This window comes from Sander lucioperca, chromosome 6 (genome assembly GCF_008315115.2).
Source record: "Sander lucioperca isolate FBNREF2018 chromosome 6, SLUC_FBN_1.2, whole genome shotgun sequence".
Lineage (NCBI taxonomy): Eukaryota > Metazoa > Chordata > Actinopteri > Perciformes > Percidae > Sander > Sander lucioperca.
The window spans coordinates 38046772-38069355 of record NC_050178.1 but is presented as its reverse complement, the minus strand read 5'-3'; the positions used below and the strand labels follow the sequence as shown (position 1 = coordinate 38069355).

The 22584-nt window shown below is 40.3% G+C and overlaps 1 protein-coding gene across 9 annotated transcripts in view; it reads left to right on the top strand.

The window, feature by feature from the left end:
• The window catches only part of magi1b (membrane associated guanylate kinase, WW and PDZ domain containing 1b), a 155863-nt gene that overhangs the window by 55865 nt on the left and 77414 nt on the right, over positions 1-22584 (top strand). The window lies entirely within an intron of this gene.

Here is a 22584-nt window from a genome sequence, read left to right as displayed (position 1 = left end):
TGGGTGGTCCTTGTCATTTGGTGACTTTGGCTAAGTATAAGCTGGTGGAGCTTGTGCATGTGTGTGTGTGTGTGTGTGTGTGTGTGTGTGTGTGAGAGAGGAGGGAGTTTCTGGCCACTCAGCACATTCCCCCCCCCGGGTGGCGGGGGCACATCTGTGGCACACTCCCTGCCCTGGCGCCCTGCCAGGCCTCCATGCCTTCCTCCCCCCATCACTCCCTTTTCCCTTTCTCTGTTTTTGCATGTCCCTCCCCTCTTTGTGGTTGTTTCTGCCTTGTTTCCTCCCGCCTCTACTTTCCCCTCACTATCCTCTCAGTCTCCCTTTTTCCAAATTCCAAATTTTTCTCTTGCTCCGTTCTTCTCCCTATCTCCTTCAGAAGGTGTACATGGGTCTGAAGTTATGTCAAAAGATACATTCAGCACACAACAACAGATTTCTGTGCTACGTGTGTGCCCTTACACTTAAAGTTGAAAGACCAGTTGGTCCGAATCAAACTAACAAAGGACCAGATAGCCTTTCCTTTAATATTGGTCAAACTGCCAAATTGTTGGATCCCAGTTTGTAATGCAGGCTTTCTGTTCAAACTTGTCGTCTCCCAAGTGTACAGCAAAAAACACTTTAACTCACGCTGGTGCTTATAAAAGTGACAGCTGAGACCTTGAACTCCATGCCTTTCTGCACTCGCCGTTCACCAAATAACCAAATTTCTTGATTACAGACAAAAAAAATAAAGCTACCTTATATTTCAGCATCCTCATTTTCTTTACATCTGCTTTTGACATAGCAAAATTGGCGACTGGTTGGCATTTAAGGATTCGGAACACTTGGCCCACATCAATTCTGCTTTATGTTTAAATGACATACTGACGTCCTGTAGGTAAGGATGTTAGCCTTTAATCAGGCCCCCAAACATGGAGGTTGTAGATAATTTGTCTGTGTTGTAAGCTGGTCTGTGAGACTTACAACTTCTTGTCACAGTGAACTAAAATTGCGTGTGTGTGATGTGAACAGGAACTGTGGGAAATGTTGGTAGAGGGAGAGACAAATAGAGACAGACTTCAGAATTGACCTCCATTATCACTTGCAACTGCCAACACACATACGCACAAACAAACAAAAAAGTAACAGAGGGTTGGATCAATAGTCTCTCTGCGTGGGGGAGTGGTTCCGTTGTCATGTGGTGGGCAACATTTATTCACTGTGTGTTTATCTCTTTGTTCTGTTAATGATTAGTTGTCACTGTGAAAGATGGAGCTCTTTAACTTTTTTTTGTCAGTGTCACTGTGTGGGTTTGTCTATAAGGAAAGGCCCAAGACCTGGGGCATAGAACTATGTATAGATTCACGACTAAAACTGCAGACAAAGGCAGAAATAATGAAGCCTAAATGCAATACATAACATTGGCTGTTTTGTTTTTCTGCCTTTTTTTCCCATTTCTACTTCACGTCACACTTGGCTTGCTCTAGATAACCGTTCGTACACATGGTCTAAAGCAGAGCTATTCAACAGGGGGTCCGTGACCCCTAGGGGGTCCTCAGAGTAAGTGTAGTGGGTAGAGGTGCAACGATGAATCGATTAATCGATTAGTTGTCAACTATTAAATTAATCGCCAACTATTTTGATAATCGATTAATCGTTTGAGTCATTTTTTTATTAAAAAAAAATAAGCTTTCTCTGATTCCAGCTTGTTAAATGTGAATATCTTCTTGTTTCTTCTCTCCTCTGTGACAGTAAACTGAATATCTTTGAGTTTTGGACAAAACAAGACATTTGAGGACGTCATCTGGGGCTTTGGGAAACACTGATCCATATTTTTCACCATGTTTTGACATTTTTATAGATCAAACAACTAATTGATTAATCGAGAAAATAATCGACAGATTAATTGACTATGAAAATAATCGTTAGTTGCAGCCCTAGTAGTGGGGCCGCCAAATCTTGTCTAAAATGTTTTTGAAAGTTTCTTTTTTCAAAAATTCTGAAAATATACAATAATCTGAATCCAACTTATTATTAGGAAAGATAATTTGGCCTTTTTGTGAAAAAAACAAAACAAAAAACATTTAATTTACACATTGAAGATAAGCGTACTATAGGTATAGTAGCCACTATGGTAGCCATAGAGGTAAGCTTAAGGATTCACTGTGCCTTCCACATGTATGTTTAACATTAAAACATGATGTATAAATAATATCTATCTATTCATTTTCATCCATCTGACCCAGTCAAACACGCAACTTAATTACATACGATATATGGGGGTCCCTACTCTCCTTCAGCTAAGGGGTCCTTGGCCTAAAAAACATTGAAGACCCCTGGTCTAAAGTATGTCTGAGGTGCACACATTCTTCCTTTATTATTATTACCAGTTTGTGTATGAGAAAAGGCATATGTGTGTTTTTTTTTGTGTGTATACTTTGTTTAGACATCGAGCCCCTGGTGTTTCAGCCATGTGTTTGTGAGTTTGGATACATTTGCATTGCTATGTTCAGGCACATGATCGTGTACAATGTGAGCTGCTGACAGTGATTACTGGCTGACGTTTCCTAGCCAGCTGATCCCCTGACTGTCTGTCTGTCTGACTGACTGACTGTCTGTCTGTCTGTCTGGAGAATACTGTAGGCCTGCCCTGCTCCACTCTCAGGCTCATCCTCATCTTTGGCTGAAATTCTCCCATGGCTCAGTGGCACACTGCTCTGTGCTCCTCTCTGCTCTTACCAGGCTGAGCACAAATGTGTCATTCACCCCGAACATATGTTAAATCAATCAATTTTTTGTTTCAAAATTAAAATAGCATAGTTTCCGAACTCTCGGTTCTACTTAAGGTGGATTTTTCCCCTTGAGAACATGAATATCATCCATCATCAATGTGTCCATTGTACATCATTTGCTTTAGTTCTCTTTGCAGATTTTCTACCAAGTAGAAACTGTGACACTGTTTAGAAGCAGAGCGGAAGGTGTGTCTGTCCGTCAGTGAGTCGTCACCAGGGTTTGGAAGTAGACCTCTGTGGAGGATTAAGGCTGCGAACTGGCGGCCTAGTCCTCGGACCTGGGCCCGCTCCAGCTTGAGCCTCCGTCGTAATACGCTGGCGACAGTGTTTGAGAGAGTGTTGAGCATGCATCTGTGCGCATGTTTGTGAGCAGATTCTGCCACATTCACTTGTATGTGCGAATGCAGGCACATGCACACATAGAGATCAAAGGGGGCTTGAGCAACTGCCCTTTTTCTTACTCTAGAGAAAGTGCCCTTTTTCTGGGGAGCTTTTTTTAAAAAAAAAAATATATATATATATATAAAAAAAATATATATATATATAGTCCTGTTTGCACAGCTTTTCTGTCAAATAAGTTTATTTATTGAATAAGAAATCAAATTATCTGGCTGTTTTGTTTGAAAGAAAATGTTTTCTAAAATAAATAATTATAAGAAGTGCTCTTTATTTCACTTGAGCCCCAGCCCCCCAAAATGTCTGTGCACGTACCTGTCCGTATGGGTGTGTTCTCTTTATAAGAGCAAGCTGAGCAACCCAGTTACACACACAATTAGCACCCGCTAACTCACACAAAGCTCTTCTCATGGTTTACTGGTCTTCATCTTGCTCATCATTCTAGGACACTGCAGATAACTATAGCTCATATTTCAATATGCGTGTGCTTCTGTTTACAGGCAGTAACCACACACACACACACACACACACACACACACACACACACACACACACACACACACACACACACACACACACACAGAGCACATTGCACAACACATTGACATATGCACTTGCAAGGCATGCATGCAAAGACAGGAGTACAATGTGGAGTAATTGATACACGAAATCCTCTCCATGTAGACACTCCAGCTGTTTCCAGGCTCATTAATTGTGCGTGAAGAAGTTTGCTTGCAACATGGCTTGTGGGTGACTGGGTGCATGTCACTTATTCACAGGGCAAATGCATCTCATTGTGTTGAGGTGTGGTGGGGAAGTTTTATCTTGGATGAAACTGAGTAGGCTAGATATAGTTCCTAATATTTGTGTTTATTTGCATATTTTTTGCTATGGTGGTTTGTTACTAACAACTGTTGTGTTAAGTTAATGTCTTGTTTATACCCAGTGCACCACTTATACTTGTCTGCCTCTGCTGGTTGTGAGTTAGTGTTACAACTATGTTACCCTGTGAGTGTGTGTGCATAGATGTTTTTGTCTGTGCCTGCCTCCACGTCTGGCCTGGAGTCAGCTGTTAAGGGATGCAGCGCTGGATGAGCGTTGCCTGATGCTGACCCAAAAACCAATGTAGACGTGACCAGCAGTGACTGCTGCCCCATTAGCCCACAACCGTGAAACACACACTGTTTTTAATGTTTTTAAAGTAGGTTTTCTTTTTTGATAATTTCTTTTCTGTCAAGAGCACAACACCTGGTATGTACATCTTGCTGCTGATTGTGCATTGAAAGTGTTGTTGGGTGAGCAATGCGTCCTCTGATAACAATAACCCACAGGCCTGGTGACGACGGCTTTAATATACGGATTGTGTATCAGCGGTACTTAATACAAAAGGTTATAATAACCTTGTGTTTTCATTTTGTGTTAATTGTGTCCTGTCAGACATGATGAATAGATGCATGGTTTAAGCGTTTTCTTCCCTCTACCTCTATTTATGCCTGTTTCTTTTGTTAGTGTGCATGTGTATGCCTGATCCCATCCTGTTTCTAAAATTAGATCAGTGAACAGATGTGGTGTGTTTGAGTGTCCCTTTTGTATGCATGTGTTGCGAAATGTATTCATCCGCATTAGCATGGTTGCACGTCTGTAGTTGTGCATTCACACAACATCTTGAGAGCGTCTTGAGTCAGCAGTGTAACAGGGTGACGGGGACAAGAAAGTGGGTCAGTCATGCCCTCTCCAGGCATGAGGGAAACTGACGGATGGATGGATGGAATGAAGAAGATGACAGCAGCTCAAGGGGTGTGGATGAGGGAAGGAAATAAGGATTTTAAGGATGGAAAGGGGGAATTACATAAGAAGGGAAGAGGCAAATAAAAAGGATTAGAGAGAGAAAAAGAGAAGCAGACTGGGGATGAAAATGATAGGACAGAAAATAATGTCAACTCAATGCTGATCAGTAGTGATAACCACAAAAAGCAGGAAAAGAAAAACCTAAACTGACGTTCGCCACATTTTCAACTGAACATGAATTTTCATGATGTAACCTTGAGCTGACAATTAATTAAATATTAGATGCTGCCATAATGTAAACTCATAAGTTTAAGAATTATAATTGAGTATCTTGTAGATGCTTTATATAGCCATTTTAAAACTATAATAACAATACTAATGTCTGTAATGTTGCTGACGTGATTAGTCGATTCATTTCTTAGTTGATCAACAGAGAACGATTAGTCATTTATCAAGCAAAAATGCCAAACTCTTTTTTTTTTTATTTCATTTTAGATGGAGTATTTTAGGGATTTGAATTGCTGGTATCAAATATATTGAGTAAGCTTGTGCAACCCAGCGCTGGGAAGTTCAATACAGTTGCTTTTCCTCTGTAAAGCCAGTATTTTACCTTTAATGCATGATCCGTGCTCCGATCAGCTCAACAACTGAATTGATCTGCGAAGGCAGCTATGGCGATCAGCTTTATTACAGGAACCCTCTTACACACACCTACAACTACATGTCTCACACACCGGCAGCCAGTAATCAGTATAAAAACACACACACACACACACACACACGTACACAAGTACATGCTGTCCCTCACACTTAATAATCCTGAGTGACATATGCCCCCTGGTGGCAGAGTTAATGAGCTTGCGCTAGTTAATCATGGAGAATAACCAACTTTTTCCCATGTGGCCATTTTGAAGCCAGGAAATCTGTGATAAAGACAGAGTCCCAACAGCTGGTTACACAGTTGTAGACAGACAGTAGGAACGTGCCTCACCCTATGGATATCACTCCGGGTCTGTCTCGAATATTAATACACTTACATACACCTCCCACTTTGTCTCTAATTTGTCTTATCTCTTTAATCTTTTATTTATTCTTCATTACCGTCTATTTTGCTGTCTTATCCCCTTTTGGTTAACTGCTTTGGTCTCTATTCATACACCCCTTGCTTTTAACATGTACAGCTCCTCTAGCTTTAATTTCTCCATCTTTCCTCCTGTGGTTTACCTTATTCCTCCCTCCTTCCATCACCCTCACCCTCACCCTCTCCTGCCCTCCCTCCCCGGCTGTGACCAGTGGTTGGTCTGTCAGCGCAGTGTTCACCCACTGCGGGCCTGGGGTGACTTAGCACACTGCCTCTGATTACACCCCAGCAGTTGCCCATTTATCTTGCCATGAAATGGAATAGGGGTGGAGAGGGGCCAGAAGATATTATGGTAATACATCTCACCTTAAGGCCTAATAAACTTGGACATTTTCAGCTTAGTCATCCGTTTATATAGTTATTCATTTGTAGCTCTGGTAGTAATTTGCTGATGGTCTTTCCTTGAATTTTATTTTAGTGTGATATCTTATCTCTGGATTGCTTTGTTTTACTGCTTTACTTTGGATTGTTGTTTTTCTTATACTCTATACTATAGCCTCTGTAGTTCCTGTAAACATAGATATCCTTTGTTATTGTCCGATATTTTGCTGCATAAATGTGCAATTTAATTTCTATTGATATATCATGTTATGTTTAATGTGAACTTTACCAACTTAACACATGGCTCTGGAGGAGGTTTCCAAAGTAAAAAAAAAAATAATCCTGATGATGTCATCAGGGTTATGTCATATTGTGGGTGGGTTTGGAGTTTGAAAGAAATGAGCATTCAGTAGGTCTAATGAGAGCTATTGAGTTGCATTATGGCATTTTTGGAGATTGACGCAACCAAGAGACTATAACTCAGGATATCTTGGACTCTGCTGCTTTGAATTATGTTTTTTCCTAACAAAATCCCCCAACTTTATGCAAGATAAATCGGTGGAGTAGCCCTTTAAGTCAAGTAGAGTATTTGACATATAAGCATTTTCTATTTTAAAAGTGGGTACATAAAAGATTACTAACCTTTTATTTGTCTGTGTTTGCTTCCATATGGGTGTCTGATATGTATTGCAGACATGGCTGACTATATTTGACAAAATATAAACGTAGGCTATTGTTCATGGTATTTAAATTAAACGGTACTTAAATCATTAAATTAAGTAGAGAATTCCTTTATTTTGTAAATGGATGTGATGCTTTAATACAATTCATAGAGAAACACTGCCTTGCAGCTTTTATTTATGGTAGACTTTGAATGATTTTCTTTTTGCTGACACATGCCTCTTTGGTTGTGTTTGAACATGAAAAGCACTTTGCTAAATGATAGTTGAAATGTGTGAAGGTTTAATCTTGCAGTGTCCCAGGATCCTCTTATCAGTGTCTAGATGTCTCTAGATGTCCTCCCTGTACACACACAATAAGGCCTTCATTGTCACAATTATCAATGACTGTAAATATATTAGTTGTTTTTGGTCATATCAACCTTTTAAAGGGACATTCTTTTTTAATTTCTCAGCTTTACCTTCCAAGTCATCCTCCACTGTTCTGTTGATCATTCCTATTCCCATTCTGTCTTTCTTTTATTCTCTCATGCTCATGTTCACCGTCTTTGTGTAAAAGTGCTGATCTGCCTTCTTAGCCGGGGGGGGGACCTGTTTTAAATCTGGGACCCAATCAGCTCGACTGTCACAGGAGACTAATACTCCCATTGGTCTTGAAATGCCGCTTGTCAATGAGGAGTGGCCATGATGGAGAGGTAATTACCTCCAAAATACTCGTTCCTCACTGGCTTATGCATCAGTCAGTCAATAATCACATCATTAGCTGGGCAAATCTCGGCCTTAGAGAAGGTTAGCAGAGACCTCTTATTGGTGTGTTAATCATGTTTTGTTTAGATGTTGTAGCTGGATGTAAGGACCTTTTATAGTTATTGGTTTGTACCTTTTTTGTTTTTCATATTTCTGGACTGGAAATATTAGTGTTGACAATCTCATCTACTGCCATATTTGTTAACCGTAAATGCAAAACCATCCTTTGTGTCAGTGGATCGTCTCATTCAAAAGCCTTTCTGGAGGCAACTGTAGAGGCTCATACTGTATTTAGGTATTAATAACGGAGTATAGTACATATACGTATAGCATTCCGTTCAGCACCCACAAATCATAATGCAGGCGCTGTATTATTGTTCATAGTGTTGAGCAATTGGCTAGCGAATGCTGATGTTTGCCAAATTAGATAGGCACTCGTGTTGTGTGAATAATGGACTTCAAAAATAGAAGAGAAAGAGAAATACACGTGAAACATAAAAATGTAGCGCACGCACACATATACCGTACATCCTCAATCCACTGTCAGATTGCAACAGGTAAATTGACGCCTCTACCACAGCCCTCTTGCTGCTCTACGTGCTGAAATGAATCATCTGAGGATTTTGTTCCCTGTGTGGAGAACTACGATCAATGAAAGCAATCTGGAACATAGTAAACAGGCAAGCAGCTCCAGGACACACATCCATATATAGACAGGATTGACAGCGTGTCTGAGATTTAACCCTGACCGCGTTGGACCTGGTGTTTTTCTATCTCGACTCAACAAGAAGCAGATGTCAAAGGATAGAAATCTGTACTGATAAGACCAAGTTCTGTGACTTGTGTGTCTCCACAGCCTTGACTCCAGTGTGATTCATAGTGATTAGTACATAGCTCACACATATCAGCAGCTCAGGGAATTTAAAGAAGCATGTTATTGAACAGCTAATACATTAGAGTCTTTATGTATTTCTTCCCGTTTTTGGGTGGATAATGATTTCTGTAACAATATCACAAAAAAGCTCCTGTTCCGGTCCTGTTTATGATATGATCAGGAGTGCGTATGGTTCATGATAGGCTTTGAGTTTTTATTTTCTGTAGTGGGGGAAACGACATCGCTGGTTACAAGAGATTTTCCTCCGTTTTCGACAGTTTGGGCTCATAGATAGGTAGACAGATAGACTTTTATTGATCCCAAATTGGGAAATATCAGTGCTATAGCAGCAAAATATCAGACACACAGCACACATATAGAATAAAATAACAAATATTAAAAAAAAACAGTTAAAAGCCATATTCATATACATTATTTCAGTGTCTGAGTGCATTTCCTCAATTTAGAGCTTCACCACCTCATACAAGCATTTACTTGAAAGCTGCGTATCACTTTCGGTTCATAAGGTTCATGTGCATTTGCAAGAATATGTGAGTGTGTGTATGAGTATGGTAGTATCTAGATTGCAGTCGTTAACACATATACAGTGAGGAAAATAAGTGTTTGAACACCCTGCTATTTTGCAAGTTCTCCCACTTAGAAATCATGGAGGGGTCTGAAATTGTCATCGTAGGTGCATGTCCACTGTGAGAGACATAATCTAAAAAACAAAATCCAGAAATAACAATATATGATTTTTTAACTATTTATTTGTATGATACAGCTGCAAATAAGTATTTGAACACCTGTCTATCAGCTAGAATTCTGACCCTCAAAGACCTGTTAGTCTGCCTTTAAAATGTCCACCTCCACTCCATTTATTATCCTAAATTAGATGCACCTGTTTGAGGTCGTTAGCTGCATAAAGACACCTGTCCACCCCATACAATCAGTAAGAATCCAACTACTAACATGGCCAAGACCAAAGAGCTGTCCAAAGACACTAGAAACAAAATTGTACACCTCCACATGGCTGGAAAGGGCTACGGGGAAATTGCCAAGCAGCGTGGTGAAAAAAGGTCTACTGTTGGAGCAATCATTAGAAAATGGAAGAAGCTAAACATGACTGTCAATCTCCCTCGGACTGGGGCTCCATGCAAGATCTCACCTCGTGGGATCTCAATGATCCTAAGAAAGGTGAGAAATCAGCCCAGAACTACACGGGAGGAGCTGGTCAATGACCTGAAAAGAGCTGGGACCACCGTTTCCAAGGTTACTGTTGGTAATACACTAAGACGTCATGGTTTGAAATCATGCATGGCACGGAAGGTTCCCCTGCTTAAACCAGCACATGTCAAGGCCCGTCTTTGGCCCGTTTGCCAATGACCATTTGGATGATCCAGAGGAGTCATGGGAGAAAGTCATGTGGTCAGATGAGACCAAAATAGAACTTTTTGGTCATAATTCCACTAACCGTGTTTGGAGGAAGAAGAATGATGAGTACCATCCCAAGAACACCATCCCTACTGTGAAGCATGGGGGTGGTAGCATCATGCTTTGGGGATGTTTTTCTGCACATGGGACAGGGCGACTGCACTGTATTAAGGAGAGGATGACCGGGGCCATGTATTGCGAGATTTTGGGGAACAACCTCCTTCCCTCAGTTAGAGCACTGAAGATGGGTCGAGGCTGGGTCTTCCAACATGACAATGACCCGAAGCACACAGCCAGGATAACCAAGGAGTGGCTCTGTAAGAAGCATATCAAGGTTCTGGCGTGGCCTAGCCAGTCTCCAGACCTAAACCCAATAGAGAATCTTTGGAGGGAGCTCAAACTCCGTGTTTCTCAGCGACAGCCCAGAAACCTGACTGATCTAGAGAAGATCTGTGTGGAGGAGTGGGCCAAAATCCCTCCTGCAGTGTGTGCAAACCTGGTGAAAAACTACAGGAAACGTTTGACCTCTGTAATTGCGAACAAAGGCTACCGTACCAAATATTAACATTGATTTTTTTCAGGTGTTCAAATACCTATTTGCAGCTGTATCATACAAATAAATAGTTAAAAAATCATACATTGTGATTTCTGTGATTTCCCCTCCATGATTTCTAAGTGGGAGAACTTGCAAAATAGCAGGGTGTTAAAATACTTATTTTCCTCACTGTATGCTACTGCATGACAGTGTTGGAAGAATATTGGTGCATGTGAGGCCACTAGAAATCCTCCCTCTCATGCAATGGAAAAGAAACCATCCAATAAACCAGGATGCTGGAGAAACCATCAACTCAAACACAATCTGAGAAAAAATATCCAGACCGATTTTCAAGCTTTGACTTAATATGACCTGCCTAGATAGTGCCATGTGGTTGTTTTTGTGGCGTTGAAGTCCTCTAAATAGAGTGCATCACATTATACTGAGGAGCACATTTATACTGAAAACTCTGATGCACTTGTGACGAGACCAATGTTGCTCAAAACCTATTTGTGTTAGGAAGATCTCTCCTTTGTTTGTGTAATATCCTGTTACACCAGATGGGGGCAGCAGACTATGACTGGCTGTGACCATCGCCACCTTCACCACAATCTGTACTCATCTGGCAGCTGTTGCTATGGATACAGAGCCCGGCCATTGCTGTGTGATGCAAGCCACATCTAATAGAGGAACATAGGGGGTAGTGTTGAGCTCAGAGACAGGGATGTTCACACAGACACACACACCTTCAGTGCTCAGTTAATATGAAATATTGGTCGCCAAATCTCTGCAGTATGGTTTGGGACTCCTTATTCAAAGAGCTACAGATTATAATGCTATTATCAACTGCCTTACTTAAGAGCTTGAAAGAAAAGGTTTTCTTTCCATTTGCATTTTCTCTCGTTTGCATAATTTCTGGCTGCAGTGTGGGTCAGTCATCATACTGAGGTTGCTTTCACACCTGCTTTCAGCAGTTTGGTCCATTTTAACCGAAACCTGGAGTGTTTCTTCAGATAGTCTGGTTCGTTTGTGGTGGCGTGAAAGCTCATTCGAACTCTGGTGCAGACTAAACAACCGAACTCTGGTCCGCTTGAACACCAGGGTCTCAGTTCCCTTCCATGTGCACTAGAGTTCGATTCACTTTAGGTGAGAATGCTATCCGACCCTTATATAGGAAGTGAACCAAAAACAGTGCTTTTACTAGCCTGCAATTTTAGCCTTGCAAACAATTTACGGACTTATATATGATTTAAGGGATGATAACTTTCAAATCCATAACCTTATTATGCATTATGACCCTACATCGCTTTGTCTGTGTGACAACACATCATCACCTCTCTCATCAGGGCCCGCCCTCTTCTTTACTAGCTGTCTTGTCAGCTGCTGATATTATTCACCTTTTTCTAAAATATTAGAAACACTAAAGCAAAACCCAGAAAACCCAAGACGTTTGGTGTTGCTCCATTATTTCTGAGACCAGAAGTGACAGCGAGTTTCACTCGGATTTTCTCTCCAATAGACCAGCGATTGTTTTGACTGTGTGAACTTTGTGTACAATGTTTGATGCGCTTGACAGTGCGGTGTGAACGCTAACTGAACCATATGAAAAATGAAAGAATCACACCGAGTCCTGTGAACTATAGGTGTGAAAGCGCCCCAAAACTTTGCTGGTGTCGATAGACCCAACTATGGTGGTTTAATGACCAGTCATCACCTGGGGTCTCATTTATAAACGTGGCGTACGCACAAAACGGGGCTGAAAATGTGCGTACGCCACTTCCCATGCAAAGGTTGTGATTTATTAAAAAAACAAACTTGACGGGAGAATGCGCGGACCTCCACGCAAACTCTGACCCATGCGTACGCACATTTTGGAGACAAAATAGGAATTGGCGATGCAGATGGTGAGGTGGTGAACTGATGTCAGACTGCAGAAAGTAAATGTGGGAATAACGATTACTCGTAATACTTTCAAGTATTGATGACTCACGCACATTTTTTCACTCCATATCATCCACGTTATCATGAAGGTTAAATCCAGCAGTGTTATTTGCGCTTGTACTGAGTGATAATTGTTCCATAAACATATTGTAATATCCAACTTAAATCTTAAATAAAAATTTGTTCTTAATATTTAATCGCCACTGTCTCACCGTCACATTGTCCGCTACGGAGCGCAGGAGGAGGAGACGGCCCGACTCCATGGAATACAGGATAGCATCAAATACCCTAGCATTAGATAACTGCAGAACACAGTGTAAATAACTAAATATCTGTCTTTAATACTGTGCATATATCATCAAATGTCAAAGTCTGGAAATACAGCCATTATGCACTCGCACAATCGTTACACTTATTGTCCTCATTATCGGTCCGAACTTTAATACTATTCGTGACAAAACCTGCATGAAGAAACTTGTGTTTGCCTATTAGACTTTCGTCTTCAAATTGTATCTTGGGGTGGGGGATACCACAAGTTGATGCTGTGATTTTGGCAAGGTGTTAACAATCACAAATTGTTGTAAACATATAAATACTGCAGTGACCCCCCGTGCGTAATGCTGCATGATGGCACTGCTGGCCCTGCAGGAGGACTACGCTAATGGAAGAATCAGGAGAGAAAGAGACTTCAGGGACCATGATGATGACTGGCTAATATGCCGATTTAAATTCCCTAAAGCTGCGCTCTTGGATCTCTGTACTGAATTGGTTCCAGTAGAGAGGGCAACTCGCTGGAACCGTGCCATCCCAGACCAAATAAGGTCCTCACCACTCTGGGGGCAACCTGCTGTTTCCAGAGGGAAATGGCAGACAGCTAAGTGTTTTTTTTATAAATATGATATATAATCTTCAACTTTATCACTAAGTCTTGTTTGGATATAATATTTAGTTCTGTGAAATCTTATCATATAGGTCTGGTATATCAAAGTTGTCCCTGAGTGCCGTAATGTCTGTTTTGGATGGTATTAATAATATAGGTAGTCTATAGATCAGGTTTACCTACACTGTGCGAGAACAGGCCGCAATTATAATTCAATTTGCAGCAATTCCCGAGCGTCTGAGAAGTTTTTTTCTTTTTCCCTGCCAGTCGTCATGATTCGGGCGTAACGAACAACTGCCAGGGTCATTAACATACTGATCAGCATTCATGAGGATTCATTGATTATTTACGGTTAAAAATGGGCATGTACAGGGCGGCATGAGAGGCTGATTCACGTACGCACACTTGTGGGTAATCTGTGATTTATAAAGGGAACATTGCTTACAGATGTGCGTACGCACGGTTTTATAAATTAGATTTTTGTTTTTTGGGCGTATGTACACTTTAAGTAAGGATTCTACGCACAATTTTATAAATAAGACCCCTGGACCTGCACTTACAAAGCTGGATAGAGAATAATACTTAATCACTGTTAAAGGGTCAGATTGAGCTCTCTCTGACTTCTCTACAAGTCCCTAATCATTATGACATATGGTTAAGCTCCGATCAGTGGCGATGAAAATGTTAACTGTAGATAGCTGTTGCTGGTTGAATCAATTAAATGGTGATTAGCCCTAATTATCTGATTAACTAGAGCCATGGATGGACTGCTCACTTAAGAGTTGATTACTTAAGACATGACTTTGGACAGCCTGTGTATGTCTCGTAGCTAAATTTAACTTGTAGTAGGTCAGGTTTGAATGGCACAAATTCATTTGACTTTAAAACTTCACTATGTCCCACTTTGGAGGTACTAAATATGGCAATAAACAGCCCACTGAAAGAATACTTTATTCTAAACATAGCCTCTGCCTGGCAACATGTCCCTTGATGTTAAAAAGAAAATTGTTTGTTACCTTGTATGCCAGTCTGTTTGTGTATTCTACGTTGATACAACACTCAGTGCCCAGCCAAACATGGTGGCGCTGCCAAATCTGACTTGGCTAAGTGTAAAACAGGCTGGCACCCTGGCATATGACTGTTTTCTGCTTTGTCACTTAGACTGGTGCATTGTGTTAAGATGGTGACTGTGTCTATGGTTGATTGAAGTTAGAACTTTCTGAGATGCCTCTGCAAAATGACCTTTTCATATTTTTCAAATTTAGTAGCAGCAGTGGTCCACTAAATGTACTGTATATAGCGGAAACACTGGCCCTGGGATGCTTTACTTGGGCACACTGGTGCTTTAAACTAAATCCTAAAGTCAGCATGCTAAAATGCTCACAATGACAATGCTAGCATGCTAAACACAAAGTACGGCAGATAGGAATGTTAATAGTTTTGCATGTTTTGGTTCATAAAACAAAGAATTGGAGAAATTAAAAATGTTGACCCGACAATGGCACTATGAAAAGTTAAGGAATCACCACCTCAAGTTTTTACAATGTGGAGAGGATTTTGGATGGAGCGCAGAGCAGATTATTTAAAAAAGTGTCGCCATATCTCCCGCTCGGGTGCGGCTCACACCATGAGTTTAAAGCATGCCAGAGCCAAAATTCTCACCGCTCCACTCCACTTACATCTCTATCCTGTGTGTACATACGTAAGAAAATTGTAAATAATGGCCTTATATTTTGCATATACTGTAAGTTATAACCAGTAATTTGAAACAACACAGATCCTCTTTCTCATGTGAATGTCCTTTGGAATTATACATACAGCATTTAAAACTTCCATTACTTCCATTTTGGTTTTTCCAAATGAAGTGTAAGTAAGTTTAGGTTTTGCCTGAGCCCAGGTCAGGAATCGACAACCTCAGCTACTTTTCTACAGTACACACAAGTAAATTAATTCCAGGAATGGCAGTCGGGTCATACAAAGACACTATGTACCATTAAAGTAGCTGTAGGTTTGAATATCAAGCAAGTTTCCGGGGCTCCCCACTATATAATGACTCCGCTCGTCTGGAGCGTGAAGGGCCGTACAACTCCGTGACTCTTGCCATATCCAAATCAGCAGAAATCGGTCAAACCTTTCCTTTCACACTACAAGCAGGGGGATAGAGTTTCAGTGAAGTTTGGTTTTTCCATGCTGTGAATACAGATGTCAACTGCTAGCGCAGGGTCTGGCTGGTGCCATGTCTGGCTCTGCATGTCTGAGCAGGGCCTTGGCTGGCTGATCAGAGCTAAGGGGTGCAGGGGCGGATTGAAGAGATGCCTGGAAAGTAGTGGAGCTTTTTACATTTCAGCTGTGTCTAGAACGGTTTTGATGTTGTGTGGTCTAATCTGATGTTCTCTTTCTGTGCGATACACTCTACCTCTCTCTCCCTTACATAAACCCCTTCTCCCCCACTTCCCTTCTGCCATGGATTGCATGTCTCCTCAAAATCTTGCTTGTTTTAGCGGGTTTATGGAAAATCTATAACAGGTGGGCTGTGTTTGAAGGATATGTCTTTTCTAATTTTGTTTTCTAAGGGATTTGGGTGTGCGGTCAAATGTTCTCCCAACCCAGCCTTGCTGCCTGCTTACCTGCTATTTGTTGCCTGTGAGTCGATTGAATTTAGATAATCAATCAATAAAAGAATGCACTACATTGTGGTTAGGCACCTGGAGTTGGTCATCAGTTTTACAAAATGTACTATACAATATTTGACAAAATACAATATAAGACAAAATTCAGAAAATTAGACAAACAGTCAGTGCCTCCATATCGAGTACAGGGTATGTGTTGTCAGTGTCCAGGCAAAACAAATTCCAATATGACACAATTCCATATGATTAACCATAAAAACCTGGAGGACATTATACAACATCTGAAAACCTCCTCCTCCTTTATATTCTACCAACGGGCCTTTTCAAAAGAATTTCGAATTGTTTGGCTACAGATCTTCTACAGATTGTAAACACGTCTCTTCTCTCAGGCCCTGAAAACTGCAGTCATTAAGCCACTCTTAAAAAAGAACAATCTAGACACGTCCCTAATGAGCAACTATAGGCCGATATCAAACCTTCCATTTTTAAGTGAAATCATTTAAAAAAACGGTTTCTCAACAACTCAACCTTTTCTTGTCACTAAACAACAGTTTTGATGCCTTCCAGTCGGGTTTTCGACCACACCACAGCACTGAGACGGCTCTTGTTAAAGTCTTTAATGACATCAACCTAAACACAGATAGTAGCAAAACTACAGTCTTAATATTACTTGATCTCAGTGCTGCATTTGACCCAGTCGGCCATGACATATTACTAGACCGATTGGAAAACTGGGTTGGCCTTTCTGGCTCAGTACTAAACTGGTTTGAATCCTATTTAAGGAATAGGGACTATTTTGTGTCTATAGGTAATTATGCATCTGAGCATACAAAAATGACGTGTGGAGTTCCCCAAGGCTCTGTCCTGTGGCCTCTTCTGTTTAACATCTACATGCTTCCACTGGCTCAGATTATGGAAAACAACAAAATAAGTTACCATAGTTATGCGGACGACACACAAATTTACATAACCCTATCGCCAGGGGACTGTAGTCCAATACAAAAACTGATTAAGTGCATTGAACAAATTAACGACTGGATGTGCCAGAACTTTTTTAAATTAAATGAAGAAAAAACTGAGGTGGTTGTTTTTGGAGCAAAAGAGGAATGATTAAAAGTCAGCACTCGAACGAAAATGTTAAAAACAACAGACAAAGGCAGAAATCTTGGTGTAGTCATGGACTCAGACCTGAATTTTAACAGCCACATTAAGACAATTACAAAGTCAGCCTATTACCACCTTAAAAATATATCAAGGGTTAAAGGACTTATGTCTCAGCAGGATTTGGAAAAAACTTGTCCATTCTTTTATCTTCAGTAGACTTGACTACTGTTACGGTGTCTTTACAGGTCTCCCTAAAAAATCAATCAGACAGCTGCAGCTGATTCAACGCTGCTGCTTGAGTCCTCACTAACACCAAGAAAGTGGATCACATCACTCCAGTTCTGAAGTCTCTACACTGGCTTCCAGTGCCCCAAAGAATAGATTTCAAAATACTTGTGCTGGTTTATAAATCACTAAACGGTTTAGGGCCTGCTACTACACTATGAACCACCCAGACCTCTCAGGTCTTCTGGGACAGGTCTGCTTGTTGTCCCCAGAGTCAGAACTAAACAGGGGGAAGCAGCGTTCAGTTTTTATGCTCCACATATCTGGAACAAACTCCCAGAAAACTGCAGGTCTGCAGCAACTCTCAGTTCTTTCAAATTAAGGCTGAAGACCTTTCTTTTTGATGTTGCCTTTCTTTAAATAATTGTTAATTTCTTACACTGCGCTGTCAATTTTAGTCTCGTCTTTTATCTAGTGGTATTTTTGAACAGATAACAGACATATTTCTGAGAATTTTTCCAATGCGGGTGTGACAGATTTTATGATAAAATGTAAAGGAAAACAGTTGGAACTGTTTAGGATTTTGCAAAGTTTGCCTTGATTAAATTAAGCCTCATAGCGACGGCTATATTGTAGGTAAAGAGAAGTACTTCCACTCTTGTTATGGGTAACAAGAGTACAAAGTCACATGTTCCTGCGGGGCCCGTGGTGGATGAGATGGTAAAGAAATATGATCCTGCCTGTTTTTTTTTTGTTTTTTTTTTTAAATCGTTTTTAACTGCTCTTTAATGTTTAATTTTTTTTTTAAATTTTTTTTTTTTATGAGAAAAAACTGATGTGGTTGTTTTTGGAGCAAAAGAGGAACGATTAAAAGTCAACGCTCGGCTTAAAACGACAGTGTTAAAAACAATAGACAAAGCCAGAAATCTGGGTGTAGTCATGGACTCAGACCTGAATTTTAACAGCCACATTAAGACAATTACTGTCTCAGCAGGATTTGGAAAAACTTGTCCATGCTTTTATACACTATGAACCAACCAGACCTCTCAGGTTGTCTGGGACAGGTCTGCTTGTTGTCCCCAGAGTCAGAACTAAACAGGGGGAAGCAGCGTTCAGTTTTTATGCTCCACATATCTGGAACAAACTCCAAGAAAACTGCAGGTCCGCCGCAACTCTCAGTTGCCATTCTTTAAATAATTGTTAATTTCTTATACTGCACTGTCAATTTTATTCTCGTCTTTTACAGACATATTTCTGAGAATTTCTCCAACTTGGGTGTGACATAGATTTTATGATAAAATCTAAAGGAAAACAGTTGGAACTGTTTAGGATTTTGCAAAGTTTGCCTGATTAAACTAAGCCTTATAGCGACGGCTATATTGTAGGTAAAGAGAAGTACTTCCACTCTTGTTATGGGTAACAAGTCACATGTTCCTGCGGGCCCTGTGGTGGATGAGATGGTAAAGAAATATGGTCCTGCCTGTTTTTTTATTTATTTATTTATTGTTTTTAACTGCTCTTTAATGTTTTATGTAAATCACTTTGAATTGCCCTGTTGCTGAAATGTGCTATACAAATAAAGCTGCCTTGCCTTGCCTAATGTAAATACCAAATACAGGGAGTAAATGAGGCCATGATAAGCCACAAGAATCTAATGCTGCATTCCCACTGCATGGTACTCAACTCGCTCTTTTTTGGTTTTCCATTTGCAAAGGCTGTGGATAGTTACCTACTACCTGCTACTTTTTTGGTACTCTTAACTAGAATCGTCCTCATCCTTCACAAACCCGTCATTTTTAAATAGCCAAGCTACTGTCAATAGCGCACGCAATTTTTTGTATTCACTCGACCCAGATCTAAAAAAGAAATGGCAGCCTGCAAAACTACACTGTACACTACGCCGTGCAATCGACGAAGTGCAGACGTTTCTCTGTTTGGTTGCCTATGAAACAATTAAGCAAGTGTTGCGTTTAAGATAATGTCACGGCAGTTTCATGCGGCATCACTATGTTGATCAGCTGAGAGTCCTGCCTACACTGAGGGGGTACTATCCACAGTGGAAAATGAAATAGACAAAGGTCAAGCTGAACCATGCAGTGGTAATGAGGCATTGATGACCAGTACAGTGACCTTTCTTTACCATCAGGGCCAGCATGCTTTGTCATATACACAGTACCAAAATAGAGCAAGGCACCAGAGTAGCAGTTAATGGGCTTATGGTGTTAACATTCTCGCCATAGGTTTGAAGGAGCTGACTAGCTGCATTAAAGGCTTAAATTGAGGGAAGTGGTGACTTCTTGACTTTCTCGCAGATGGTAAAGCATCCACAGGATATTAATCTCTAAGATAACACAGTCGACTGTATTTATACTACAGTTGGACCAACCTAGGCCCAATTTGGAGCCAACCAAAAGACTGAAATCCACACATTGTGGGTGCACTTAAGGAGAGTGGTTTTAAAGTAGTCTGCTGTTGTTTTAAGTAGTGGACAGGAAAGAAAAAAAGGGAAAGGAAAGGTATTTGACCTTAGACCAGAAACAACATATTATGTTGGTTAGCCGCAAAATGAGTTTGAGTTGATTCCCAGACCTCATGCATACTTTGGTCCCAGCCAACACCCCAGCACAGGCCATTGAAAAGCTAATGGTCGTTTTTCACTCCCTGTGAGGGCATTAAGGACACTGTTCAAAGTAGTGGGCATTTAAAGGGGGCAAGAAATCAGAATATGACAGTGTGCAGACAAGCTCTGTTATGTGTGATCTAAAGACATAATCGTTTAAATAATTCACAATCAGTCACACTGGCCAAACAGCTTCCTACTATGTCTAAATCAATCATCCTTTTGATGCCAGGCTTTGGTCCATGTCAGTTCTAGACATTGGTCGGAATTTTTTTCAGAGACTCCTACTATTAAATAAAAGACAGTCACACCAGGTGCTAAACAGTAGACATCCTGATATTCCATGTCAGCACTTCATGACGGCAAAGTAGCCAAAAACAGCGGGAGGACAGAGAGCGCTATCTACTAAATGCACACGTCCCTAAGTGATTACCTTCCTCTCATTCATCAATGCAGCAGTTCCTTCATTTGCACTGTTCTGCCTTTGAAGGATTTATGCTCATTTCCATGAAAACAACATGGTTTTCATCAAGATAGGCATACACAAAGAGAGAGTGAGAGGAGGACAAAATCTACGGAACTGGATTAAAGCTTATGTAATAGCTCCTTGAGGTGCTGTTGCTTGCACGCCAGTGATCAACCAACCACACAGGATGCCTAAGTTAGCTTTGTTAAACACTGCTCACATTGTCCACCGTCCAAAATTAACTTCTTCTTTTTTTAAATACTCATTTTTTTCTTTTTCTGAAATTATGACTCACCTGTATATGCTAAGAACTTTTTACCAGCCAAAATATTGTAACACATTTTATATAAAGCAGTCAGTCCATTTATTTCCTTTTTTATTTTGTCAGCTTCTTTTTAGCTCGCTCAATTCTAGCCAAAGTTTGATTAACAGAAAGTACAAAAACTTCAAAATGAATGGGGCTTTTAAGAGATCTTTTTTTAAAGATTGCACTTTAGACTGGACATTTATACAGACACCGAACAAATGGAATTGCAATTTTTGGAGCTTGGCCCATACTAGGATATATAAGACTGAATGTCTTTGCCTCTGCTTTATCAATTCTGAGAATTCTGTTTTAAATGTGTTCCTAGCAAGTGCCCCAATTTTCTGTGCAATACAAAATCGCTGTAGTGCCCCTTTAACAATACCAGGAAGAATGTGAGCAACAAGATATTGTGCTGATGCTAGAAGATGTAAAATAAATGGATATATTCTGCAGGGAAACATGTTGTATTATACAATACAATATGTTTATGAGGTAAAGCCTGATTTTGTGTGTTGATGAACTTTGTTCCATTTGAATATGACTTGATTTGAGTGTATAAGGTTGGCTAGCAAATCTATTATTAAGACTGGGTACCTGTTGTTTCTGATTATCCTTCTCACAAGAGCACATAAGGGTGTGCATTAGGCTCTCCGTTGGGCTGAGCGTTGGCTTGTGACCTGTTGTGAGGATTACAACCCAGTGATATGTCTGGATGGGACAGGGCCAGGAGGGGAGTTTCCTCCCAGCAGGAGCTTAGATGGAGGGGCGAAGACTCAACCTTTCCACTCAGACTGTTGCCACATGTTACATTGTCCATGAGACTAATTATGGTTCATCAAAGCTCATTACTTCAGTTAAATGTTTTTCTAGACATGGGCCTGGATTCAAGTTGTCATGACTCATGAGAAGGAAGTACAATGAAACCAAAATTACTTTCTTACAATAAAATACATCAAAAGATAAAATTATCAAGTCTGGAAACACATTTTAAAGAACAATGTTGAATTATGTGAGCACTTTGCTTTCAAAAAACATATTAATCCGTTTTTTTATTTATTATTTTTTTTTTTAAAGAAATACAATTCAAGCATTTAAATAAATAAAATTTTAGAGAATACTATTTGTTAAAAGTGTAGAACTAAATGTTTCAATTGCAATGTGAGCCTTACAGCTTCTCAACCAGCGTTAACAATCTGATTCGTAGCAATGTGACCATAACTACATTTTTGCATCTTACCCACTCTTGTTACGTATGTTGATATGAATGACAGACAACATCTTGGGTCACATTAAAATAAAAAGCAGTCGTATCATTTCTGTGGGATGTGCATGTTATGATTTAATTGTATTGGTATCGTATTAACCTATAATCATTCTGCCAGCCAGTGCAGAATGCTCTCCTGTACTATGCTAACAATCTCAAACATCTTATTAAACACACACACACACACACACACACACACACACACACACACACACACACACACACACACACACACACACACACACACACACACACACAGTTTCCATGGAAACAGGATCCAGGGCCTTTTATGGTTGTTTGCCCAAGACAACTAAAAATGGTCTCAGCAGCCATGCAAGGATGGGAGATAAATCATTTGGATAATAAATAATGGGACATGTACTAATATTGAACGTGATAGAATGTTTATTGTTGCCTGAAGCAGTATTGTTATCAAATTTAGATCAAGACATTGTCATGT